A 27,738-nucleotide genomic window follows, 5' to 3' on the forward strand; every position below is an offset into this window, starting at 1 on the left:
AGTCTTTGAAGGATTTTGAAGTAGAGCATGGTGTGATTGCTTTAATCCTTGGGAAGATGACTCTGGTGGCCTTGTGTACAATGGATGGCTGTTCATTTACGAAAGTTAGTTGAAAGGTGATTTCACTAATCTTGGCCACACAAAGAATGAAGTGAACTAGGCAGTAATTATAATTATTACTCAAATTTACTAAGAACTTGGTATAGGGCTTAAAGCTACAGCATACTAAAAACAGATAATTCACTAAGCAGAGAAGAAAACATCAGCACAAGACAGACTTATCAGTAGACAAACTTATTAGTTCACTTCCTTCTGTGTGTGGCCAAGAGATGATAAAGCTCAGGAAGTAGCAGTCAAGGGTTGAGGGGAGGAAGTGGGGTTGAAGGAAAGGGAAAGGGACTTTTAGGAGAAATATCATAAAGGTGGTATACGCCACAGGTCTTAAGGGATCAGTGAAGTTTAAGGATGGCTCACAGTTTCTAATTTGTGATAAGGTTCATGGTCCAACTCATTGAGAGAATGCATAATAGAAGGGGAGGGTATTGGAGAAGTGAGAAGTCATAAATCTAAAGATGTCATACCAGTTAGGTGCCTCTCTGTGCTCCTGTAATGCTTTGTGCTAACTTCTTGCATAGAATTGTCCATTGGGCTGAAGTACTTGTGAGCTCCTTGAGAATGTGCACCCATTTTTCTATCCCAGACATGGGGCACAGGGCCTGACATGTGGAACAGGCTTAACAAATGGTTCTTAAACTAAACTAAAAGATAGTGTATTAGTTTTCTATTGCTGCCATAACAAACCACCACAAACTTTTTAAGTTCATTGAAATAACATGAATGTATTATCTCAGTTCTGTAGGTCAGAATTCCAGGTTGGCACAGCTGGTTTTTCTGCTCTGTGTTTCACGGCCCAATTAAGGTGTTGGTCAATTGGGCTCTTATTAGGAGGCTCCTTTTGGAGCCCCAGTGGGAGCTTGGAATCCATTTCTAAGCTCATTCAGGTTGTTGGCAGGATTTACTGTTTTTTTGTGGCTGTAGGACAGAGGTTCCTGTTTCCAGGCTGTCTGTCAGAGGCCACCCTTATCTCCTAGGAACCTCTCCCCAGTCTTTGAATGTGGGCCAGTCCATCCCAGAGCCAGCAAAGTTGCATTGAATATTCATGCTTCAAATCCTTCTTCCAGCCAGAGACAGTTCTCTACTTTAAAGGATGCATTTGATTACATCGGGCCCACCATGATAATCCAGGGTAACTCTCTATTTTAAGGTCTATAAATTCAATTACATCTGTAGAAACCGTTTTGAACATATTGGTGGGGAGGGGTGAGCATCATTTTGTCTACTACAATGGTAATTATCCACCAAGTCATGTAGGCATTATGATTGTGGTTTTTTCTTTTTTTTTTTTCGAGACAGAGTCTCACTCTGTCACCCTAGCTGGAGTGCAGTGGCTCGATCTCAGCTCACTGCAACTTCCACCTCCTAGGTTCAAGTGATTCTTGAGCCTCAGCCTTCTGAGTAGCTGGGATTATAGGCGCCCGCCAGCCACCACACCCAGCTAATTTTTGTATTTTTGGTAGAGACGGAGTTTCACCATGTTGGTCAGGCTGGTCTCAAACTCCTGACCTCAGTTGATCTACCCTCCTCAGCCTCCCAAAGTGCTGGGATTACAGGCATGAGCCACTGTTCCCAGCCTGTGATCGTGGTTCTTAAACACTTATGCATTCTAGGACCTCTCATTTGTACAGGGAAGCAAAAGGAGACTGAATTTGCTCAGTGTCAGAAGGGAATGGGAACAGAGATAGATCATGACCCTTCACCTTCCACTCTTTCTTCTATCAGTACATTGTCCATCTCATCCATCTGTCTATCCATCTATTCCATCTATCCCATCTATTCAACTAGTAGTCATTCATTCATTAATTCATAAACATTTGAGTAGCTGCTTTTTAAAAAGAGTCTATGCTAGGTTGAGAAATGAGGAAGAAAGTGAGATACAAAGATAACACCTGATTTCTGTCAGTTCGTTTTTAGTATATTGAGGTCTATATCAAGTTTTCTTTTCTTTCTTTCTCTTTCTTTCTTTCTCTCTCTCTTTCTCTCTCTCTCTCTCTCTCTCCCCTCCCCTTCTTTATTTTTTAAATTTTGAGATGGAGTCTCACCCTGTTGCCCAGGCCGAAGTGCGGTGGCGCAGTATCTCAGCCCACTGTAACCTCCGCCTCCCAGGTTCAAACAATTCTCCTGTCTCAGCCTCCCTAGTAGCTGGGATTACATGTGCCTGCCACCATGCCTAGCTAATTTTTTTGGATTTTTAGCAGAGATGGGGTTTCACCATGTTGCCCAGGCTGGTCTCGAACTCCTGACCTCGTGATACACCCACCTCAGCCTCCCGAAGTGCTAGGTTTAGAAGCATGAGCCACCATGCCTAGCCCCAAATTTTCTTAAATCTATGCCGTCTACTGATAAGTTTGTCTTATGTTGATGTTTTCTTCTCTGTGTAGTGAATTATCTGTTTTTAGCATGCTATAGCTTCAAGCCCTGTACCAAGTTCTCAGTAAATGTGAGTAATTATTATAATTACTGTTTAGTTTACTTCCTTCTATGTATGGCCATAAAATTTAGGAACCATTACTACATATATCTTATTGTTGCTTTCATTTTTAACTTTATTCAAGTAACCAGTGTTACAGTTGCTTATTACTCTTTCCAGAGGTCTGTGCACATACAAGGAAGTATTTGTCTTGTGTCTGGCATTAATTATATATTTTAGTGATTATTCCATAGCAGCATAGGTAAAGCTATTTCATTCCTTTATTCTTTTAATAACCTTTTTTTTTTTTTTTTTTGAGATGGAGCCTCACTCTATTGCCCAGTCTAGAGCGCAGTAGTGTGATCTTGGCTCACTTCAAACTCTGCCTCCTAGGTTCAAGCAATTCTACTGCCTCAGCCTCCAGAGTAGCTGGGATTACAGGTGCCCACCACCACGCCCAGCTAATTTTTGTATTTTTAGTACAGACGGGGTTTCATCATGTTGGCCAGGCTGTTCTCGAACTCCTGACCTCAAGTGATCCACCTGCCTCAGCCTCCCAAAGTGCTGGGATTCCAGATGTGAACCATCACACCTGGCCCTTTTTATAACTTTATTCTTTTTTTATGGCATAGTATTCCCTTGTTCAAATATACCAGTTTTTTAAAACAAGTCTCATATTGGTGGACATTTGGATTGTTTCCACTTCTTTTGCTATTAAAAGATTGCTACAATAAATCTTTTTGGACGTGGGCGTGGCGTGGTGGGTGCCCAAACCGTGGCAGCAGGACCGACAAGTCAAGTGCTTCTGCTCCTGATGTGGATGACCCAGAGGCATTCCCAGCTCTGGCTTAACTGGATGCCATAAGACAACCCTGGTTCCTTTGTGAACCCTTCTGTTCAAAGCTTTTGCATGCTTAAGGATTCCAAACGACTAAGAAATTAAAAAAAAAAAAAAAAAAAATGTCATTCATACCATTCACACCTAAAGACTGAATTTTATCTGTTTTAAAAATGAACTTCTCTCGCTACACAGAAGTAACAAATATGGTAGTCAGTTTTGTATTTAGAAATGTACTGGTAGCAGGGATGTTTTCATAATTTTCAGAGATTATGCATTCTTCATGAATACTTTTGTATTGCTCCTTGCAAATATGCATTTCCAACCTTGAAATATAGGTGTGAACAGTGTGTACCGGTTTAAAGCTTTCACTTCATTTGTGTTTTTTAATTAAGGATTTAAAAGTTCCCCCAATTACAAACTGGTTTTAAATATTGGACATATTGGTTTTAATACCTGCTTTGCATATTCACACATGGTCAACTGGGACATGTTAAACTTTGATTTGTCAAATTTTATGCTGTGTGGGATACTAACTATATGTATTTTAACTTAGTTTTAATATTTTCATTTTTGGGGAAAAATCTTTTTTCACTTCTCATGATAGCTGTTATATATATATGCTAAATCTTTATATACAGAAATATCAGTACTTGAACAAATTCAAAGCACATTGGTTTATTAACCCTTGCTCCTTGCATGGTTCATTAGGTTCAGATTATAACTGATTTACATTTTCAACTATATTTACTTTTTAAATGTGTGACTTTCCCATTTTAAAATCTAAACTAGACATCTTAATTGGTGAAAGTTGTTTAAGCTACTTATTGTTGGTAGACACATCCTGTCAAGTGAAGTAGTTTTATAGGTATGGGTTTTTTCTCCCCCTCCACCAGGATGGGTGGAATAAGTTGATTTGGCCAATGTGTAATATTTAAACTGTTCTGTAAAATAAGTGTCTGGCCATTTGGTATGATTTCTGTGTGTGAAAGGTCACAAAATCAAAATGGTGCATCCATGATCAGAAACCATTTAACCCTTGTTCTAAAACAAAAACCAAAGGGCACTGGTTGGTAGGGTGAGGCGGGGGAGTATTTTAATTTTTGGAATTTGGGAAGCAGACAGCTTTACTTTATAAGGTTGGAACAGCAGCACTATCCATGAAATATAAACCAAAAATCTTTACTATTTCCTAGATTGCTATTATTTGGTCCTAAGTTGTGTATTCCACAGAAAGTGGTAATTATCTTTTCTCTCTTCCTCCATTAGAAAATTAGATTAATAATGGATTCCTATAATGGCAGCATCACTACTTATTAAAACACACATAGAATGATGAAAAAAAAAGATTGCTACAATAAAAAATCTCCTGTGTTTATCTTTCATGCAAGTATAAGTATATATGTGTGTGTATATATATGGGGTGTATATATGGTATATATATGTTGTGTGTGTATATATGGTATATACATATGGTGTGCATATATGGTGTGTATATATACACACACCATATGTATACACACACCATATATATACACACACCGTATATATACATATACATATACACACACATACACACATACCATTTGTTTTATAGTTGATATTGCCAAATCACTCCCATAGAGGTTGTACCAGTTCACATTCCTATCAGCAATGTATGAGAGTGCCTGTTTCTCCACACCTTGACTAACAAAGTGTGTTATCAGACTTTATGGTCTTGGCCAGTCTGATAAGTAAAAATGATATTTCACTCTAATTTAAATTTGCACTTGTCACATTGTTGAGTAACATTGGGCATCTTTTTGAATACGTTTTAAAGCTATTTGTATTTCCTTTTCTGTGAGCCCTCTGTTTTTTGTGTCTTTTTTTTCATTTCTCTCCTGAGACATGTTGAGTTTTTTTTTTTTTAATTTGTTGAAAGCCTTTATATATCAGAGAAAGTAATGTTTTGGAACATGAGATACATTTTTCTTTCAGTTTGATTTCTCTTTTGATTTTGTGTGCTTAAGCTTTTCACTGTATAAATATTTAAAGTGATCATATTTAATCTTTACATCTGTGACTTCTATGTTTTGTGTCATTGTTGGAAAAGCCTGCCTCATTCCAGTATTGTAAAATAATTATCTCAGGTTTACCAATTGTTTAATTTTTAATTTTGAAATAATTATAGATTCACAAAAAGCTGCAACATTGCTACAGAGAGATCTGTGTACTTTTCGTTCAGTTTCCCCCAAACACCAGGTATTTTTATAATTTCATTTTTACATTTGAATGTTTTATTTATCTGAAATTTGTTTTAATATGAGATATGGATTTCAATTTATTCTTTTCCAATTGGCTACCCATTGATCCTCACATAATTTGTTGAATCATCTGTATTTTCCCCAATAATTTAAAATGCATGTGTATCTATCGTCAACTAATTCCTGCGTCTACTGGTTAATTTCTTAAATATTTAAAATATCAACTGGAAGAGAATTTGCCATGGCATTATCATTGTACATTTTTTCAAGAGCCCCATGTTGAAATAACCAGTGCTGATGTTGTTTCAAAAATCCGTTTATAGTGTAATTTGGCCTATTTGGCTAGAACTATGTGGTCTTGTGGGTTGTGGTGGGGTATAGGTAAATAACATTTATTCTTTGCCCTCCAGGAGTTCACCTTGTCTTATTGATCCCAATCTATTCAGGTGAAGTCTTTAGACTATGTAGTGCTTAAAGTTAACCAATTAATCCTCCCTATACTCTTGTTTTTTTTTTTTTTTTTTTTTTTGAGATGGAGTCTTGCTCTGTTGCTCAGGCTGGAGCTCAGTGACGTGATCTTGGCTCACTGCAACCGCCGTCTCCTCCGAATCCTGGTGGCAATTCTCCTACCTCAACCTCCTGAGTAGCCGGAACTACAGGGGCCCTCCACCATGCCCGGCTAATTTTTGTATTTTTAGTAGAGACGGGGATTCATCATGTTGACCAGGTTGGTCTCGAACTCTTGACCTCAAGTGATTCACCTGCCTTGGCCTCCCAAAGTGCTGGGATTACAGGGGTGAGCCACCGCACCCGGCCCTTCCCAAAACTCTTATAAACGACATGTATTATCTCCATTTTGTAGATAATAGAGATGCAAAGATTAAAGTTGCTCTGATATCCAGTCACAGAGCAAGTTGGCAGAGCTCAAACCCAGGTTCTGGTCTTTTGATTACTAGTGTTATTCCATACCATTCCAGGACATGCCTCAGATCTGCCCAAGATGTCTTTTCACTCCATTGACCTCAGATAAAAACTACCATAACTTGTGAGCTACACGTAACTCTACTATTCCATCTTTGCTTTAGCAAACCTAAAGACTTTCACCATTTTTATTTTATTTTTAAAATAAATGTTAAACAACATGGTGACACCCTGTCTCTACTAAAAAGAAATACAAAAATTAGCCAGGCATGGTGGTGCACACCTGTAATCCCAGCTATTTGGGAAGCTGAGGCAGGAGAATCGCTTGAGCCCGGGAGGCAGAGGTTGCAGTGAGCTGAGATAGTGCCATTGCATTCCAGCCTGGATAACAGAACGAGACTCTGTCTCGAAAAAAATAAATAAATTTTATTGTGTATATTTGCGTAATGTAATGTGAACATCACATTCCAATGTGATGTTCATTTTTAGTTCCTACTTTTTAATGAAAGGGTTAAGCAAAGGTAGATAACTTCTGCAAGGTTTTTGTGATTTCACTCTGAGTGATGCTAAAGGAAAATGAAATACTCATCTGCTTATTTCATTACCTGAATGTAAGTAGTAGATTTAGTGTATATTAAGGTTATTTAGATTTAGGTAATTCTAAAATTCTTTCCCAGCTGTATGATTCTTGCTAGTATTTTCCATAGTTTTATGTTCCCATATAGGAGGAAGTGAACAAAAACATTTAAAGAATGATAAGTATTTTCATGTGGGTTATTTAGGGGGAAAACATGCTAAAAATTCCTTAATCCAATTAAAATCATACTTGTTATGAAAAGTCATGTAGGCTGATTATTGTATAATAGTAGTTTTGACTTCAGTTCATTATATATCAGCTTGGTAGCATATGTTTAAAGGCCACCACTTAAAATTCTGTATATGCTTAGAATTTAAGACTATCAGCTCATATGCTTTGTTAGTTCCTCTTATAGTTTCCTGGCAATTAGTTGCAATGTAGTTCATGTGATATTTTTCATGGGATAGGGATTTTAGGAGCAGTAAATGGGGATGGGGTGGAGGTGAGTCTTCAGCCCTGTATTTTCTGCCTACCATTCACAATTAAGCCCAGCATAGTGCTTAGTGTGCTGTTAATAAATGTTGGTTGATTGACGAAATTCATTTCACCGTCTTGTTCTTACTGCCCTTCACACTGGGAAGCTGTGTGCTATCATGACGGGCATAGACTGGAACCCTGAACTTTGAACACTTCTTCTACAGCTTAATAACTATGTGATCTGGAGCAAGTTCCTTAACTTCTCTGAGCCTCAGTTTCCTTATCTGTAAAATAAAGATAATGGCATTTCTCTGATAGAGCTGCTAGGAAGATTGAATGTGATAATGTCAGTGGAATACCTAGCACAGTACATGACCCAGAGCCTTCAGTTAGTGGGCGTTGTTGTTATTCTCTTGGATAACTTGGGTAGCAACTCACTGTACTCCTTTGCCTCAAGCAGTATAGCCAATAGCTGCGTGTGGTATGCTGGGTCAGCTCCCTTTGTTTCAAGAAAACTCTGCAATCTTCTCACAGAATCTGTTAACACCTCTTTGACTTTTGAGCAATACTCCAGGATGACTACTGAGGCTGGATGAGAAGGCTGATTGTCACCTGTGGTTCTGCTTCTTGCTTATGCATTTTTGACCCATTTCACAGATTTCATAATAACTCATTATGAAAATTTTATTCTTTTCAGAACCACCAATTTTTAAAACTTTAATCAAGACAGCTTTCTTATTGCAAAAGATGTTGATAATGAGGATTCCAGGTTGGCATAGGCTGATTTGGGCAACTGAGAAAAGTCTTTCCGACCTTTGTCAGAGAAGTAACTTAGCTGAGTTAGTTCTTGTTGCCACCTTGCTTTTGAGCGTCTTGGTTAATGTATGAAAGCAGAGGAACTGCTTTCATCTGAGGCAGACAGTGGCAAAGTTCCCATGGCAGGAAATGTTTGTTCTTACAAACCTCATACATGGTGGTCACAAGGGAGACCTTCGTATTTTGTTTTGCTTGTCTGGGCTTTACCATAATTTGATGATTGTTTCAGTGTTTTTGCCTGAGAACTAACTGTCTAAGAGAAAAGACTGTGATGCACTTACCCTTAGGGACCTTCTTAGTCAGCCCCAATCTACCTGTCCAGTTTTAGCTCCTGCTTCTCCTCTTTGCAAATCCTTTTTGTACTACAACCAGGCTAGTAGTCTTTTAACAAGTGTTCTCTGAAGTAACAATCCCTGTTTCTGTTAACAGAAAAAAAATATAGAAACAAAAACAAAGAGTTGATGACTCCTGAGATTGGGAGGGAGGAATGGGGGCAGGTGAGAAATAACTTACTGAAGGGAAATAGAGATTTTTATATCGGAGGGCAGTAGGGAGTGTTGCATGAGAAGAGTGGAGTCAGATAGTGGAGCTGAGAATTTGGGGCTTGATGTAATTTAGAATAGGGAAATGGGAAAAGGTGATGAAAGTGGTATTTTAGGACTTTTTTTTTTTCTCTTAATAAGATTAACCCTAAGCATAGATTTAAGGGATATACAAGTAGAGGCAAGAGTTATCCAGGCCCAGTTATAGTAATACACATGTCAACTGAAGTTCTGGTTGTTAGCAGTAAGAATTGTGGGGAATATTTTCACTTGAGAAAAGTCGAGTTGTAACAGCTCACAGGTTGGAGGTGAAAGAGCACAGTCAAAGATGATTCCGATGGTTTGGAGTAAAAGAAAAGTCAAGCCATTAACACCTGTGAAGGTGATGGATAAAGAAACCTGTTGGTTGAAGACAGAAGCTGGGCAAGATGATTTCCTTTTGGGATTAGTTAGGCTTCCTGTGATGGTGGAATATCCAAATTATAATATTTATCGGCAGTTGGAAAAAATGGACTCTGGCATGGATGAAAGGTTGGGGTTCAGAGTGTAGACTTAGGATTCACTGCCATTTTTTTAGGAGCAAGTAGATAGAAAGAAAAGAACACCAAAGATTAAGGGGAGAAATCCTCAAGTGCAGGGGTATGAAGAAAAGAACCAACTAAACAAAAGAAGCAAGAGCTGAATGATGGAAAGGCTTGAGGCCAGTGCGATGAATGCTATACTGTGGAAGCCAAGGTCAGGGCTGTGAGAAGGAAGGAGAGGTCCACAATGAGGGACTGCAGGCAGATCAGAGAAGACAAAAACTTAGGAGAAGCCTTCGGGTTTAGCAAGAGGGAAGTTCCTAACCTTTGTGTATAATTCCAGTGAGAGAGGAAACCTTTAACCACGCAAGATGGTTATCTGAGAAGAGTCACACGTTCCATCAAGCATCCCTTTAGAGGTGCTGTGATCCAGAATCCCTGCCGTGCTGAATCACAATCTGTCAGATCTACTGAAGAACAATCCCTTTCCTTTATTTCATTATCATATGCCTATTCTTTTTTTTTTTTTCCAATTAAATTTTGCAGCTTGTCCTCTCCAGCCTAGAGAGGGCTTGTCACTATTGTTATTGAACAACATAGGTCACAACCAGTAAAACTTTTTTCTATTCTAACACATTTTCTGATGAAAATTAAATATATACCAAGCAATAAATTTGGTTCTCTGTTGTCAAACTTAACAGCAAGAAACTCTTTGTTAAACATTGTACTGTTTCATTTCCTCTCAAGATAGCATTTTATTCTTTATATTTCTTTTTCTTTTATTTATTTATTTATTTATTTATTTATTTATTTATTTATTTATTTATTTATTTATTTATTTTGAGAGATAGGATCTTGTTATGTTGCCTAGGCTGCAGTGCAGTGGCACAGTCATTGCTTACTGTAACCTCCAACTACTGGGCTTCAGTGATCCTCTTGCCTTGGTCTCCTGAGTAACTGGGACAACAGGTGTGTGCCATCATGCCCAGTTAATTTTTTAAAAACAATTTTGTAGAGATGAGGTCTCTCTGTGTTGTCCAGGCTGGTTTCAAACTCCAGGTCTCAAGAAATCCTCCTGCCTTGGCCTCCAAAATTGCTAGGATTAAAGGTCTGAGCCACTGTACCTGGAATTATATTTCTCTTTTATGTTTTTTTTCTAAAATTTAGATTAAGATTGAGATTAGGTCTCTTACCCTTTATGTTGCTATAAGAGAATACTAAAGAATGGGTCATTTATAAGAAAAAAAATTATTTCTTACAGTTCTGGAGGCTGAAGTCCAAGGCCAAGGGGCCACATCTGGTGAGGGCCTTCTTGCTGGTGGGACTCTCTACAAAGTCCTGAGATGGTGCAGGGCATCACAGGGTGAGGGGGCTCATGAGAGTTGGCTAGACTGGCTTTTATAACAGACTCACTCTCCTGGTAAATAACTCACTGCCTCCATAACCCATTAATTACTACTCAGCAATAAAAAGAAAAAGGCTATTGGTACAACATGGATGTCTTAAAAAACATACATCCGACTACTGTGCAGCTGGATCCCCAGCTCTGGGGCCCACGCCGTGGAACCGCTTACTGCTGCAGCTTTTGGGGTCACCCGGCCGCTGCTGTTACAGTCTTCCCCCTCATCAGAAGGTTCCATTGCCTTCTCTTTCCCCCACAATGCAGGCAGGCACCATAGCCCATTGGGAAAAAAAAGAGGGGGACAAAATCAACGAAGGTGACCTAATTGCAGAAGTTGAAACTGATAAAGCCATTGTTGGATTTGAGAGCCTGGAGGAGTGTTCTATGGCAAAGATACTTGTTGCTGAAGGTACCAGGGATGTTCCCATTGGAGCGATCATCTGTATCACAGTTGGCAAGCCTGAGGATATTGAGGCTTTTAAGAATTATACATTGGATTCCTCGGGAGCACCTACCTCACAGGCGGTCCCAGCACCAGCCCCTGCTGCCACTGCTTCGCCACCTACACCTTCTGCTCAGGCTCCTGGTAGCTCATATCCCCCTCACATGCAGGTACTTCTTCCTGCCCTCTCTCCCACCATGACCATGAGCACAGTTCAGAGATGGGAAAAAAAAGTGGGTGAGAAGCTAAGTGAAGGAGACGTATTGGCAGAGATAGAGACTGACAAAGCCACTATAGGTTTTGAAGTACAGGAAGAAGGTTATCTGGCAAAAATCCTGGTCCCTGAAGGCACAAGAGATGTCCCTCTAGGAACCCCACTCTGTATCATTGTAGAAAAGGAGGCAGATATATCAGCATTTGCTGACTATAGGCCAACTGAAGTAACAGATTTAAAACCACAAGCATCACCACCTACCCCACCCCTGGTGGCCACTGTTCCTCCAACTCCCTAGCCTTTAGCTCCTATACCTTCAGCACCCTGCCCAGCTACTCCTGCTGGACCAAAGGGAAGGGTGTTTGTTAGCCCTCTTGCAAAGAAGTTGGCAGTAGAGAAAGGGATTGATCTTACACAAGTAAAAGGTACAGGACCAGATGGTAGAATCACCAAGAAGGATATTGACTCTTTTGTGCCTAATAAAGCTGCTCCTGCTCCAGCAGCTGTTGTGCCTCCCACAGGTCCTGGAATGGCACCAGTTCCTACAGGTGTCTTCACAGATACCCAGTTAGAAACATTCGTCAGGTTATTGCACAACGATTAATGCAATCAAAGCAAACCATACCTCATTATTACCTTTCTATAGATGTAAATATGGGAGAAGTTTTATTGGTACAGAAAGAACTTAATAAGATTTTAGAAGGGAGAAGCAAAATTTCCGTCAATGACTTCATCATAAAAGCTTCAGCTTTGGCATGTCTAAAAGTTCCCGAAGCAAATTCCTCTTGGATGGACACAGTTATAGACAAAATCACATTGTTGATGTCAGTGTTGCAGTCAGTACTCCTACGAGACTCATCACACCTATTGTGTTTAATGCACATATAAAAGGGCTGGAAACCATTACTAATGATGTTGTTTCTTTAGCAACCAAAGCAAGAGAGGGTAAACTACAGCCACACGAATTCCAAGGTGGCACTTTTACGATCTCCAATTTAGGAATGTTTGGAATTAAGAATTTCTCTGCTATTATTAACCCACCTCAAGCATGTATTTTGGCAATTGGTGCTTCAGAGGATAAACTGGTTCCCGCAGATAATGAAAAAGGGTTTGATGTGGCTAGTATGATGTCTGTTACACTCAGTTGTGATCACCGGGTGGTGGATGGAGCAGTTGGAGACCAGTGGCTTGCTGAGTTTAGAAAGTACCTTGAAAAACCTGTCACCATGTTCTTGTAACTAACTCAATAGAAAGAAAAGAGAGCACCAAAGATTGAGGGGAGAAATCCTCCATTGCAGGGGTATGAAGTGCAGGGGTATGGAGAAAAGACTCTTCCAGGGCACAATGATTCATTCTTATCAAGATATTTATGTATTAAACAGGTGGTTCTTTTTATTTTAACCAGTTATTTTTATTATCGAGTCTGTCCAGGTAAGTTATTTATAATGGACATTACTGAATTTTTAAAATGCCGGTTACACCCAAATATTGTGCACATTTAATAATCAGACACCAGATTTTTAGCTCTGTACTCCTAATTAAGGGACATGTGGCCTTGCCTAGCCCTCTGGTGATAAGTACTTCTACTAGGAAATGTAGAATAGGTAGAATTGTGGTTCCCTAAAGAAAAGGACATAAAGGTAACCCAGACGGAACCTTGAAGTTCTGGAATTTAATCGCCTAAAATGTTCTCCTTAGATGTGAGAGAAGGAGAAATCAGGAAAATTAATTCTCGTGGGGGAAGGGCTTGAATTGAAGCTTTACTTTAGAATTTAACCCTGGTTTGAAATTTTCCATTATATGATCTTGGGTTATCATCAATGGGAAGGGTAGAAAACTTCAAGGAAAATAAGTGAAATTTTCAAAGTCAACATTTTCTTAGACCTTTTCAGCTGATTGTTTATTTTTCTATGAATCCCTATACATGGTTGTTTCCCCTCCTCTTGAGATAATCTAAATATAAACCAGTCACTTGATATAAATGAAAAAAAAATACATCCATGAAGACAAAGGTTGATGGCCTTTGTGTGAGTTATACGGGCCCCAGTTTTTCAGTTTCTAATCTTTTATTCTTGGTATATCATTATTTATTTATTTTTATTTTTACCTTTTCCATTTCCCCTTTCAGGAATATGTCATTATTTATTAGTCTAACAAAATGTAGTGGGAAAGAGGAAGGTGCCTGCTACTTATCAGAAAATAAGTCAGATGGACTACTTGAGAAAGACACTGAAGCCAATAAAGAGAAACACTTAGAATGCCCAGTATGCTAATGACTATACTGTCTTCTATACTATATATAGTACTATATATATATATACATATATATATATAGTATGTGCATATACACACACATACAATATACTATTTTTTCCTTCTAGGTATGAATGATCATAGTTCAAATGAATAAAATGCAGCTAATTCACAAAGTTCTTTTTAATAAAAAAGTACAACTGACCTTAATGAAAACGCATTCCTCAAGTTTTTGAGAAGTGAAGAAATCTCAGTGAATCTGAGTGAAGAAAATCTTTTGAGAATATCAAATACAGCCTCTCAGTAAAGGGCAGAAGCACAAATAGAATACAGTTAGATAACAGAAAGCTGAGAGGTTGACCTTGTCATGTGAGTTATTTACAGATAAATATACCTTATTTACTTATTCTTCTAAGTTAAAATTGAAACTGACAAAATTGGGCCTTACTGCCCAGTAGAGCTATGAGAATTTCTTTACTGATTGATAAATACCATGGATATTTAGTCCTTGACTCACCTCCCCGGGTCAGTACTGTACACAATACAAATTTGCTTAAGAAACCCTTCCATCCTACCCTACAAGAACTTACAAAATTCTAGGTGAGGTGAAACATATCTGCAAATGAAATGCAGTATAATGACTCCCAAATATAGAGATATGTGCAGGAGTTAGAACCAAAATATTAATAAACTAGTGTGGTGTGGATGTCCAGTGAATCAGATCAGAGGCCAGCCCTGAAAAACTGTCCTGCCTGTCCAAAAGCACAAGAGTGGAATATCAGTTCTGGTTACATATAATGTGCTGTAGGATTGCATATTTGTATATTTTAGTAATTATTGATTCCACTGAATAATCACGTATAGGTAATGGGCTAATCTATCTTCAGTTTTGAATAAAATAATGTTTCTAACATGAATTCTCTGTAGAAGCTTTTTTTTTTTCTTTTGAGATGAAGTCTCTCTCTGTCATCCAGGCTGGAGTGCAGTGGCGCGATCTCGGCTCACTACAAGCTCTGCCTCCCAGGTTCAAGCCATTCTCCTGCCTCAGCCTCCCGAGTAGCTGGGACTACAGGCATCCGCCACCACGCCCAGCTAATTTTTCTTGTATTTTTAGTAGAGATGGGGTTTCACCGTGTTAGCCAGGATGGTCTCGATCTCCTGACCTCGTGATCCGCCCGCCTCGGCTTCTCAAAGTGCTGGGATTACAGGCTGAGCCACCGCGCCCGGCCTTTGTAGAAGCTTTTTAAACAGAAGTTTAGATAAGCAGGGGGCTTAGAAAAATCCACATGAAAAGCCTTTAATAAATGAATGAATTCACCATCTCCCTTTCCCTTCAGTATGTGATTCCATTGACCATGTCCTCACTCATGAATGGGAAATGAAGCTGTGTGTTAAGTATTAAAATATAACAGGAGGAGGATCCTAGGGGTACTGCCTTAAACTGGGCCAAACTGCTTCTTTTGTTCTTCTGCCCACAAATGTTTTCCTTCATACTATAAGAAATGCTCCATTTTCTTAAGTACCTAAAACATTCAAAGATTCATTTGTGTTAACAAGCATTGTCTTAAAAAACAAAACCAGAAAATCATAGTGCTGTGTTTCCCTAAGTGTGGTTGAAGGACCACCTAAATGAGATTGCCTGTGGGGGAGGCCCTGGAAATATCTTTCACCAGGTACCTCAGGAAAGCCTAATGTACATTCAAGCTTCAGAATTAATGATGAAATTACTTTCTTTCCATTATGTAGCCAACATGTGTTGCAGTTTAATAAACTGACTGTTTGTTTGTTTGTTTGAGGAGAGTTAGGCAGTTGTGTACTTGGGACATTTTTGGTGGATTTAAGGCCTTGATGGATTTAGGACAGAATGAGATCCCTGGGTGTACGGGATCTCCTTCAGTCTCCTTATAAAGTTATCTCCTAATAAAGTTATCTTAATGCCCCAGGAAAGGTGCTCTCCTTCCTTCTGTTGAGCCGATCATCTCTCCATTTCTCAAAACCAGAACTCCAGCTAAAACGTACTCACACGGTGGGCTAAGTCAGTATCTGTGGCTTATCTAGAAAACTACCTATTATGCTTTTGTTTCAGTGAAATACTTACTGTGAATTTCCAGCTGACTGAAATGCAAATATGCTTTAGAACCCTAGCTGGTTTAGGTTGAGTGCAGGTGCTGAAATAAGGACTTTATCTTGCGTGCCTGCTTTGCATTTGTGACCAGTGGAACTTCACTTGAGGCTATGGTTTCTCTATTTTCCTACTCTTTTCTGATTTCCTGTGAAATCAAAGCTTTCGCCTTAGGCATATCCATAAACACTCATGCAATTTCAGCTTCTCCTCTTCCGCCAACTTTTCTTGGCCTTACAAATGTATTCTAGATGTTTTCGTCCTTGAAATAAATCTGTCCTTCTCTCTACTACCTTCTTTCTTCCTCCTATAAATAAGTATCCTGAGTAACTGGATCATAGAAAGGGAGTGATCCCAGAAGTCGGTTGAGCTGAGTGTTGGATCCAACTCTTTCTTGAAAAATCCTTCAGAACTTCAGTCATCACAGCTAGACAAACTCTAGAAGTCCCTCCAGTTCAAACCTTCCTCTGGGATGAGTTTATATTTATCAAGACAAGCTACTTTCAATGTGTCCTCACTCCTTGGGGCCTAGGTTTGATCTCTGCCACCCAACTGTGTATTATACTGTAGAAGTTTATAAATTATTAGCTAGTTTCATAATTCAGTAGGTTTTTTCTTCATATTCACTCAACACTGAAGAACTAGTATCTTCTTTAGATTCTTTGACACTACCAATACCACTTATCATCCTTAACATTTTCTTTTTTTCATTTTTAAATATTTTAAAATAGAGTTGTGAGACATACACAGAAGTAGATATTAACACCCATGTACAATCATCAATCATTCTCAAAAATTGTCAACATTTCACCAGTCTCTTAATACTATTTTTTAAAGAAAAAAATCATTTTGTTCTCATAACATTTCCATCACCCTCCAGAATTCTCTTGTGCTGTGCTTTGTAATGAACCCCCCTCCATCCTCCAACCCCAGGCAACCTCTGACACGTTCTCTATCTTTATAGTTTAGCTTTCTCCAGAATTTCATAAATGAATTTTATAGTATGTATTCTTTGGAGTCTGGCTTATTTCACTTAACAGAAATACAGTTCAGATTCATCCATGTTGTATCAGTAGCCTTTTTCTTTTTATTGCTGCATAGTAATTCATTGAATGGATATACTACTGTTTGTTTATCCATTTATTAGTCAAAGAAAATTTCAGTTGTTTATTATTTTGGGTGACTGAATAAAGTCACTGTAAACATTTATGTACAAGTTTTGGAATGAATATAAATCTTTCTCTTGGGTTAATATTAAGGGTAAAATTGCTGGGTCATATGCTAAGCATATGGAATTTTAATTAGAATTGTGTTGATCAATTTAGGAGAATTGATAACAATATTAAGTTTTCCAAACCATGAACATGGTATCACTTACCATTTATTTAGGTTTTCTTTGATTTCTTTAGTTTGATTTTTCTGCATAGATGCATAAGAATTTTTTTCTTATTCTTTAAGTTCATCAATTTAATCAGGATTTGTCTTGCTATTGATTGTTATGCATCAGATTTTCTTACAATTTTGTTTTCTCAGTCTGTCTATAGAGTCAGTAGGAAATTATTTTTTGTTATGTATTTGAATATGTTACTTTTTCTTTTGTTGAATCCTTTACTTTAGAAAGACCAATTACCCTTGTTTAGGATCATCTTTGCCCTCCTTTTTTTTTTTTTTTTTTTTTTACATATATATTGCTTTAACCTTTATCATTTTCATTTGAACGCTTCAGTTTTTCTTCTATACCTAGAAATCACTGCTTGGCTCTGAATACTCTGTTTCTAGCTGTTTCTGAATTATTTTTTAGTGTGCTAATGATGCTTCGGTCCTCAATTTGTTTCATTGGTTCTACAGTCTCCCATTCCATTTTATTCTTTTATCATTTTATGAATACATGTTTTTAACTCAAAACACTTCTGGAGAATTTCCTTTTGTTCCTTTAGTTACCTTTTGTTGTTCTTGGTTCTTTTTTGTCTTCTGGGTCCTTTTTGCTTTGCTTTCTTTCCCCTTAGAGTTTATTTGTAAAGTTTTCCAGTGATTTTTTTTTTTCATCAAATGAATATTAGGGCACCTCTAGTCAGACCACATACTTGCTCTGATACAATTTGGGTGCTTTGCTGTCTCTTTCCCTCAGTATTTTTGAGCCAGTTTGTTTTTCTCACTGAGCAACAGTTTGAGGGCTGATAACTTCAGTTCATAGTCATTTTTTCCTGTAGCCTGAGGACATGAAAAGTGAAGGAAAGAAGAATTCAGGAACCTGCATTGTATTTTCACTTTTAAGTAGTTTTCAATATTCATACCAAGATTCATTCCACCTCATAGGTTGCATCCCATTCCCTTTAAGGCATTTTTACCTGTTCACTAGTATATGGAGTTTCCATAATCAGAATCAATCCTGTTGTTCCATTCACCACCTGGAGAAAAAAAAAAATTAGGATTGTTAGTCCATTTGCTTCTCCTCCGATGTGGGGTTGCTTGTGAGGATTCTCAGGCTCTTTTGCATCCCCAGTGCAGCTGGAGGAGGAGGCCATGTTGGGTTAGGAACCCTGCCATATCGTAGATGCCACTTTGCTCCCAACCCTTTCCTGGGCCACAGCGTTTTGCAATTTAGAATATTTGTATGTAGCCCTTCCTTATTTGGTTGCCTCTCTGAAATTTTGTGGGCAGTTTTTCTTTTGACCATTTATTTTTCTTTTTTCTGTATTTGCAGCTGCTACCAATACCAAAGTAGAAGCTCCCTTCTGCAGCTCTCTGACTTGCTTCTTTATGTTTGTCCCTGGATTCTCTTTCTATTTCCCCAATATGGATGTTCCCTAAGGGGCTGCGTTCCTGTGAACATAAAGATGGCAGTTCACAAGCCAAGGAGAGAGACCGCAAACAGTTCCTTCAGCCCTCAGAAGGAACCGACCCTACCAACACTTTGGTTTTAGACTTCTAGCATCCAGAACTGTGAAACTGTGAGACAATACATTTCTGTTACTTTTTTTTTTTTCATCATTCTTTTTCTTTTTTTGCAGTACTTGAAGCTCCTACCAGGCAGCATCCTTCTGCACCTTTCTGGCTGTTGCTTCTTTAAATTTGTCTCAGTTGCTCTTCCTGATTCCTAAACAGGGGTGTCCCCTAAGTGCTACCCTTTGCCATGTCTCTCCTATATTATTTCTCACAGAGATTTAGTCTGCTCCCATGACAATGAATGCTTCTCTTTATAGGTAACCCTGGCCTTAATCCTGGGCTCCGATTTTGGATTTTTCTTCAAGTTGAGTGAACATCTTCACTTTGGTGTATTAGTTTGCTACAACTGCTGTAATAAAGTGACATAAACTAGGTAGTTTAAGCAACAGATATTTATTACCTCATAGTTCTGAAGATGAGAAATCTGAAATCCAAGTGTTGGTAGGGTTGGTTCTCTCTGAGGGCTATGAGGAAAGGATCTGTTCAGGCCTCTCCCCTTGGCTTATAGGTGGGTGTTCTTCCTGTGTGCATGTCTATGTCTGAATTTCCCCTTTTTATAAAGACCCCCCGTCATAGTGGATTAGGGACCATGCAATGACCTCATTATAATTTGATGACTTCTGGAAAGACTCTTTCTCCAAATAAGGTCACATCCTGAAGAACTGGAGGTTAGGACTTTAACATGCAAATGTTGGGAAAACACAATTCAATCCGTAACACTTGGGTATTTCCTCATACCACACATATTTCTTGCTACATGCCAGGCATTGGTCTAGGCCCTGGGAACACGGAGGTGATGAGGCTCAGTCTCTTTCCTCTTTATGAGTAGAAAACATAAGAATAGATTTGCAATACTGTATACAGGAGGTGCTCTCATAGATGAGAGATTCTTTTGAGGATACATTAGTGGCACACCTGTCCCTGACTGGCTGAATCAAGAATGACATCTCGGAGGAAGTGATGCTTATGCTGGATCCTTCCCAGTAGGATGCAATACTGGCTTATGCTGGATCCTTCCCAATAGGATGCAATACTGTGTAATTGCTCTCCCTGCTTTTAAACCACACCTTTAGTTACCCAGCCCTGGATTCCACCACCCAGTCAATCTTTCCAAAGCACCACTTTGATGAAGACATTTCTCAGTTGAGAAACCTGTAATGACTCCTCATGGTCAACAGAACTAACTCTAAAGAAATTATTTAGCCTGGCTCGCCTTTGGTTCCTCCAGAATCAGATGCCACTGCTGTAATCTACCTTTCCTGTCTTGATCTTCCTGTTGTTTCCATCGTTAGCCCTGTATGTTGCCAAGTGTAGCAACAAACATTTTGGAAACACATTTGCAACTTTTCATAATCTCATGAAGCCAGGATTTTTGTTTTGTTTCCTACTGTATCATTGCCACCTAAAAAAGTGTTTGGCCTATAACATATACTTCAGAATATTGGTTGAATAAGCAAATGAATTTTCTCTACTTGCAATGCAGGCCTCTCCTTTCTCTCAGCTGTGCACATTTTTGCCCTATTGAAATTTTATTCTCAAGGCTCAGCTCATGTGTCCTTTCCTCCATTACGCCTTTCTTCTAGGTCACGTGTGGATACAGATGTGACTCTTCATTCCTAAAGACTTTTGCAGTCAGTGTGAACTGTTTGCATGCCCCTGCATTCTGCTTTGCATTGTAGAAATCTGAGTAGGTACCTTTTCCCTGCCAGATTCAGTTGTTTGAATTTAGGAATCATATTTTAAAAATAATATTGTGTCTTGCTTAGCACTTCTTGCACAATAATAGATGCTCAAAAGTTACTTTATGTTTGAAGAGAAAATGAATGAGAGGAGTATTTTGTATTTTTTTCAATAAAGTGGGGAAGAAGGCCTAAGAAATCGAGCATTTGGTCTGTCCCTCTTGCCTTCCCTTATTTTTCTGAGTTTACAACATTTTTAAATTCATTCAGCGGATATTTATTAAGCACCTGTTCTATTCAAGACTAGGACTATTCAAGTCCTAGCACTTAAATTACAAACAAGAATTAAACTGCCGTTGGGGTACTTATCACTTCTTCTGATAGAGAGACTTCCCAGTTAGTCCCAGTGGTCACTATCATCTGTACAGTTTTTAGGATGCTTTTCTTTACTCACATTTATTCATCCCAGAGTCTAGACTCTTTGCACATGTTGAGGCTGTCTGAGAGTAGGGCCCTTGTCTTTATCCTCCCGTTCCGCACTGCCTTGCTCTGAGCTTATACTTGATGGTGACTTCAGTGGGTCCTTGATTTCCCCTAAAGATTCTCTGACTCTTTTCTAAGTTTGCCCTGTCTCTCCAATTATAGAATGCTGAGTTAGAACCAGAGACTTCGGAAGGATACTGATTGCTCTGCTTAGATTGAGAGGCCGTCTATTATCAATAAGAGTAAAAATAAGCGCAATAAGTAGCACAATGTTTAGCACTCGTGCTAAGGTTTTTACATGAATTGTATTTGCTAGTGGTTCCTGTTGCTGTATCACTGGCTTCTAGGACTCCTTCATTTCTTACAAGTTATCATGTAAACTAGTTGAGGTTGGTGAGTAAACATCTAGTTTGTTTGCCTCTGCTCAAACTCAAGAGTCATGATTATACTGAAGAGCTTGTGCCAAACAGAAATGCAATCTGAATTACTTTGGTGGGTCATGCACATATGTTATCCTTTCTAGAGGCATTTAATTCTTAATAAATCCCTTTATGAAGGGAAAATGAAGAAGTGAAAATTGAGATGAAATAATGGAGTAGTAGGGAGTGGAAAGGATGGTAAAAATACTTGTTTGAGGTTCTGTTTGACATGGAAATGACTACTCTTAAACCTGATTGAAAGACAGGCCTGAGTTAATTCATATAGAAAATGTGGTAATATGTTCTATTATTGGGGGATGAGAAACATCTATTTTATTTAAATATGTTATATACCTGTCAGAACAACATGAGTTCATGAAAGTGATAAAACAACAATTACAAGTAGTAGCCCAACCCTAGGCTCTCTGTGTTTATAGGTTTATAGTGTGTTACCTGTATCAAAGAGACAATGGCACAAGATACTTCTAAATAGCAGATATAAAATTCACTAACAAGTCTTATATGGTGTTGCAAAGTATGTTTATCAGGTATACTTAACATATTCACTTATTGATCATGCTTTGTTTAAACGAAAATCAAGATTAGTTTAGCCTGAGCACCTATCAGAGGAAAGGTAGAGATCACTTGGATAGGCTCAGGCTGTAAGCTTCAGTTTATATTTGAAAAGACACTGCAGGGTAATCTCTGTGTCACGGCTACAGGCAGCATTGTCTCTCAACCTTCCTTCTTCCATGTGAGCTAACCACTCTTCTTCCTTATTCTGGGATTATCCTGTCTCCCTGAGGTCACGTGCTTCCGCTTGTGACTTGCGGGGTGGGATGGGATGGTAAAATATAATGTAGATTAACAAAGAAATCACTGCAGTCCCAGTGTTTTGTTTTTTTTTTTTTTTTTTTTTTTTTTTCTTTTTTTTTTTTTTTCAGTGCTTAGTTTAAATGTTGGCGTGTGATGCAATTCTGGGAAGGAACATTTAAGGGCCTCTGAAGGAACATTGAGAAGGATTTTGAAGCTCCTAAAAAGAAACACAGAGAAAATTCTCTTTCACTGCTCTAAATAAAGGTATATGAGAATGTGCTATTTGGAATGGTTGCTACTATCTTCTTCTGTAAAAACGACAAAAGAGAATTTTGCCAACTCAGGAGAACTCGCCTATCTTTGGACTTCTTATACTATGTGAAAGCATATCCTCTTACTGGTTAAGCCATTTTGAGTTTTCTGTTACTTCCCTGATTCTGTAACATTGCCATTTGAAAAATAGAAAGTTAGGTGACTAGTATCTTTAACATTTCTCCATCAGTTTTGTTTGCCTAAATTACAAGGCTTATGGTCTAATTTTCTGTAATTTACTAAGATATAAGATACAGTAGGTAGTGATTTTCTCTTTCACAGATACTTAAGAACTTTAAGCAGTCGTCCCTGATATAAAATGTTAGTTTACATCCTGGATATATGTGCTGATTCAAACATCTGTCCCCATATTTCACATCTCTCATGAGTTCTTTTGAAACCCCAGATTAATCTTTTCCAGCATTGATTGCACCCATTTCTGCCCTTCTTGACCCAGAAGCCTTATCATTCCTGAGTGACCTTTTTTTTTTCCCCAAGCCAAACTGTATCCAGCTTTATTAAAGATACTTTCCATAAACATTCATGGTATTTCAGGCAGGACATGGGCAGACAATTGTTAACAGTATACAACGACTTTCAAACTCCCTTCTTCAGTGGACTACCAAAAATCAGAAAGCCACTATAAAACCCAGTGAAGTCTTCATCTGATGCTCTGAACAGGGAAAGTTTAGAGTGAGGGTTGACATTTCACATTTAGCATGTTGTTTAACAACTTTTCACAAGCCGACCCTGACTTTCAGGAAGTGAAATGAAAATGGCAGAATTTATCTGAAGATCCACAATCTAGAAATGGAACCAGTGCTGTTTTGACAGGTGCCATCTCAGTGGCATCACTGGAAAGTCCAGATTGCCTGACACACTGGTAACCAATGACTAGGGGTCAGGTCCCAACAGATGTCTGGGCTTAAGGGAGTTAAGTCTATGCTGAAAGATGGAAAGGAAGAAGAGGACATAAAAACAAATTTCTTTTTCCATACCACAAGGCTTTTGTGCCAAGGTGGCCATGTGTGTCAAAGTCAGGGACTCCCTCCTCCTGGGAACCTAGAGGAAGTCTCTTAAAACTGGAAGGGAAAGGTGTTTTCCCCACATCAATCCAGCTTTGAGACATTCTATTAGTGACATATGCCCCTTCCCCCAAAAACAGCAATGAAGTGTTCTATGTGCTAACAACATAGCTTAAAAAAAAGTAAAACAAAATTCTGGGCCGGGCACGGTGGCTCACGCCTGTAATCCCAGCACTTTGGGAGGCCGAGTCGGGCGGATCACAAGGTCAGGAGATCGAGACCATCCTGGCTAACACGGTGAAACCCCATCTCTACTAAAAATACAAAAAAATTAGCTGGGCGTGGTGGCAGGCGCCTGTAGTCCCAGCTACTCAGGAGGCTGAGGCAGGAGAATGGTGTGAACCCGGGAGGCGGAGCTTGCAGTGAGCCGAGATCTTGCCACTCTACTCCAGCCTGGGCGACAGAGTGAGACTCCGTCTCAAAACAACAACAACAACAACACCACCACCACAAAATTCTGCATTTTTATAAAACCTGATAAAAAATATTATTTCAAACTGTACAGTCACCAGAAGTACACAGTTATCAAAAATGCACACACTTCACTTGGCATCTCCAGCACCTGCAGCTTTCTGTGCCTGGTCTGTTTTGGCATCTCCATTTTCTGCAGGGTTATTCCCCTCCTTGCCAGCATCAGCTTTTCCCTTTTTCCCTTTGGGTACCTTCTCTCCCTTCTTTGCAAGGGCCTTTTTAGGCTTGGGCTCTGCTTTGGAGGAGCAGGTTTAGCAGACGACCTCGCAGATCTTCTCTGTGGTTCGTCCTTCACCTTGGCTTTATCTCCTTTAGCATCCCCTTCAGCCTTTCTCTTGGGCGTGGTGGCGACGGGGGCGGGACTTAGGTGCTGGATGCGAGATGCAGCGTGCGCAGGTTTTGGTTGGTCCGGGGGTCGTTCTCGCCTCTTCTCTTTCACACTGCTGCGACCTTCTTTAACTGAATCCTTTGTCACGTATTTTATGCCTGTTGCTCATGTTATCATGGGTGTTGTCATGTCTGAGAATGATTTATGAAGCTTTAAGAAAAGATTCTCAAACCTAGCCCATCAGAATTTTCCCAAACATTAACTGAATCCAAATCTCTCTCTGGGTGATTCTGATTTTCAACCATGTTTGAAAACCACTTACATAAGGGATATAAAAGAAAAATTGTACTGACCCAATCCCATACTTAAAGTAAATGGTTTTAAATCTCAATTGACAAACTTACAAGTCTGTATTAGAGTCCTCCAGAGGGACAGAACCAATAGGATATATGTATATATATAAAAGAGAGTTTATTAGGGAGAATTGGCTCACAGGGCAAAGTCTCACAATAGGCCGTCTGGAAGCTGGAGAAAGAGAGAGAAGCTAGTAGTGTGACTGTTGAAGTTCAAAAGCCTCAAAACCAGGAAAGCCGACAGTGCAGCCCTCAGTCTGAGGTGAAAGACCTGAGAGCCCCTGAGAGGCCACTGGTACAAGTTCCCCGAGTCCAAAGGCCAGAGAGCCTGGAATCTGACATTCAAGGGCAGGAGGAGATGGAGCAAGCGTCCTGCAAGGGAAGAAAGAGTGAACAGACTCAGCAAGCTGCTTATCCTTCCTTCTGCCTGCTTTATTCTAGTTTCTTCATTTTTTTTCTTGCTTTTTGTTTTTTTTTTTTTTTTTTTTGAGACAGGATCTTGCTCTGTCACCCAGGCTAGAGTGCAGTGGCACGATCATGACTCACTGCAGCCTTGACCTCCCGTGCTCAAGCCATCCTCCTGCCTTAGCCTCCTGTGTAGGTGAAACCACAGGTGTGCGCCACCATGCCTGGCTAATTTTTTTTATTTTTTTTGTAGAGATGGGGGCTTACTTTGTTGCCCATGCTGGTCTTCAACTCCTGGGCTCAAGTGATCCCCTTGCCTTGGCCTCCCAAGTGCTGTGATTACGGATGTGAGCCACCACATCCAGTACTCTTTAGGGTTTTCTAGTTGTAAGACCCTATTGTCTACAGGGAGACACATTAACTTCTTCCTTTCTGATTTTGGATGCCTTTTTATTTCTTTTTTGCATAATTGCTGTGGCTAGATCCTCCAATACAGTCTGCCTTTCATATCTGTGGGGGATTGGTTACAGGACCCTATACCAAAATCTGAGATTGCTATAGTTCACGCCAGGCACAGTGGCTCATGCCTATAATCTGAGCACTTCAGAAGGTCAAGGTGGGAGGATCACCTGAGCCCAGGAGTTTGAGACCAGCCCGGGCAACACAGTAAGACACCCATCTTTACAAAAAATAAAAAATTAGCCAGGCATTTTGGCATATGCCTGTAGTCCCAGCTACTCGGGAGGCTATAGTGGGAGAATTGCCTTAGCCCAGGAGATTAAGGCTGCAGTGAGTTGTGATCATGCCACTGCATTCTAGCCTCGGTGACAAAATGAGACCCGTCTCCAAATAAATAAGTAAAACATTTTTTAAAAGTAGAATGCTTAATGGTATAGTACAGTTGACCTTCCATAACTGAGGATTCCACATCCACCAACAGTGGATTGAAAATATGTGTAATTGGCCCTCTGATTGCATGGATGCAGAACCCATGAATATGGAGGGAAGACTACTATGTTGAATAGAAGTGAGGGCTCAACAAAGAGGTCATTCAAACACACAGTGAGATGGTTGCCACCCGCAAGCCAAGAGAAGAGACTGCAGAATGAGACCTTATCTTGCTGGCACCTTGATCGTGAACTTCCAGCCTCTGGAACTGTGAGAAATAAATTTCTATTTTTTAAACTAAAAAACAAAAAAAGTGGTGAGAGTGGGCATCCTTGTCTTGATCTTAGAGGAAAAGCTTTCAACTCTTTACTGCTGAGTATTATGTTAGCTTTTTATATATGGCCTTTATTGTTTTGAGGTTTTTTCTAAACCGAATTCATTGAGTTTTTATTTAAAAAGGATGCTGAATTTTGTCAAATGCTCTTTATGCATCCATTGGAATGATTATGTGGTCTTTGTCTTCCATGTTATTAATGTGGTGTATCACATTTATTGATCTGCATGTGTCGAACCATCCTTGTATCCTAGGGATAAATCCCACTTGATCATAGTGCATGATCTTTTTATGTGCTATTGAATTTCATTTGCTGGTATTTTCTTGAGGATTTTTGCCTGTGTGTTCATCAAGGGTATTGGCCTGAAGTTTTCTTTTCTTGTAGTGTCCTTGTCTGGCTTTGGTATCTGGGTAATGCTGACCTTATGAAATGAGTTCTGAAGTATTCCCTCCTCTTCAGTTTTTTTTGGAAGAGTTTGAGAAGAATCACTATTAGTTATTCTTTAAATGTTTGGTAGAATTTAACAGTGAAGGTATCAGGTCCTAGACTTTTATTTTATGGAAGGTTTTTGATTACTGACTTGATCTCCTTACCCACTATTGGTCTGTTTAGATTTTCTCCCGCTTCATGATTCATCCTGGAAGGTTATATGTTTCTAGGAGTGTATCCATTTATTCTGGGATATGTTGGTGTATCATTTTTCATAGCAGTTCTTATGATCCTTTGCATTTCTGTGGTATCAGTTGCAATGTCTCTTTTTTCATTTCCAATTTTATTTGTCCTTTGTCCAGCTAAAGGTTTGTCAATTTTGTTGAGCTTTTTAGATAACCAGCTGTTAGTTTTGTTATCTTTTTATTGTTTTTCTAGTCTTTATTTCATTTAGTTCGACTCTAATCTATATTGTTTTCTTGCTTCTGCTGACTTTTTCTTTTTCTAGTTACTTGAAGTGTAATGTCAATTATTTATTTGAAGTTTTTTTTCTTTTCTATTATAGGCATTTAAACTTCCATCTTAGAACTGCTTTTGTGGCATCCCATAATTTTTGGTAAGTTGTGTTTTCATTTTCATTTGTCTCAATATTTTAAAATTTCCCTTTTGATTTCTTTTTTGACCATGAGTTGTTCAAGTGCATGTTGCTTACTTTCCATGTATTTGTGAATTTTCCACTTTTCCTCCTGTTACTGATTTGTAGTTTCATACCATTGTGATAAGAAAAGATGTTTGATATGATTTCAGTCTTCTTAAATTTGGTAACACTTGTTTTGTAGCTCAGTATATCATCTGTCATGGAGAATGTTCTATGTACACTTAAGGAGAATGTGT

General features: G+C 39.0%; 1 protein-coding gene and 2 pseudogenes across 4 annotated transcripts in view; 2 read left to right on the top strand and 1 right to left on the bottom strand.

Annotated features, from left to right (window-relative positions):
* Positions 1-27,738, top strand: part of ELOVL7 (ELOVL fatty acid elongase 7) — a 98,193-nt gene that overhangs the window by 24,927 nt on the left and 45,528 nt on the right. For 3 of the 4 annotated variants that reach the window (XM_023210492.3, XM_023210490.3, XM_023210493.3), the window contains exon 2: positions 27,410-27,460. The exons of the other annotated variant lie outside the window; for it this stretch is intronic. The gene's annotated coding sequence lies outside the window, so the exon portion shown is untranslated. The remainder of the gene's footprint in view (positions 1-27,409; positions 27,461-27,738) is intronic. 4 annotated transcript variants of the gene reach the window in all.
* LOC111541670 lies at positions 11,283-12,761 on the top strand (annotated as a pseudogene).
* Positions 24,091-24,739, bottom strand: LOC111541672 (annotated as a pseudogene).

Source organism: Piliocolobus tephrosceles, chromosome 4, assembly GCF_002776525.5.
Source record: "Piliocolobus tephrosceles isolate RC106 chromosome 4, ASM277652v3, whole genome shotgun sequence".
In the NCBI taxonomy this organism is placed as follows: Eukaryota; Metazoa; Chordata; class Mammalia; order Primates; family Cercopithecidae; genus Piliocolobus; species Piliocolobus tephrosceles.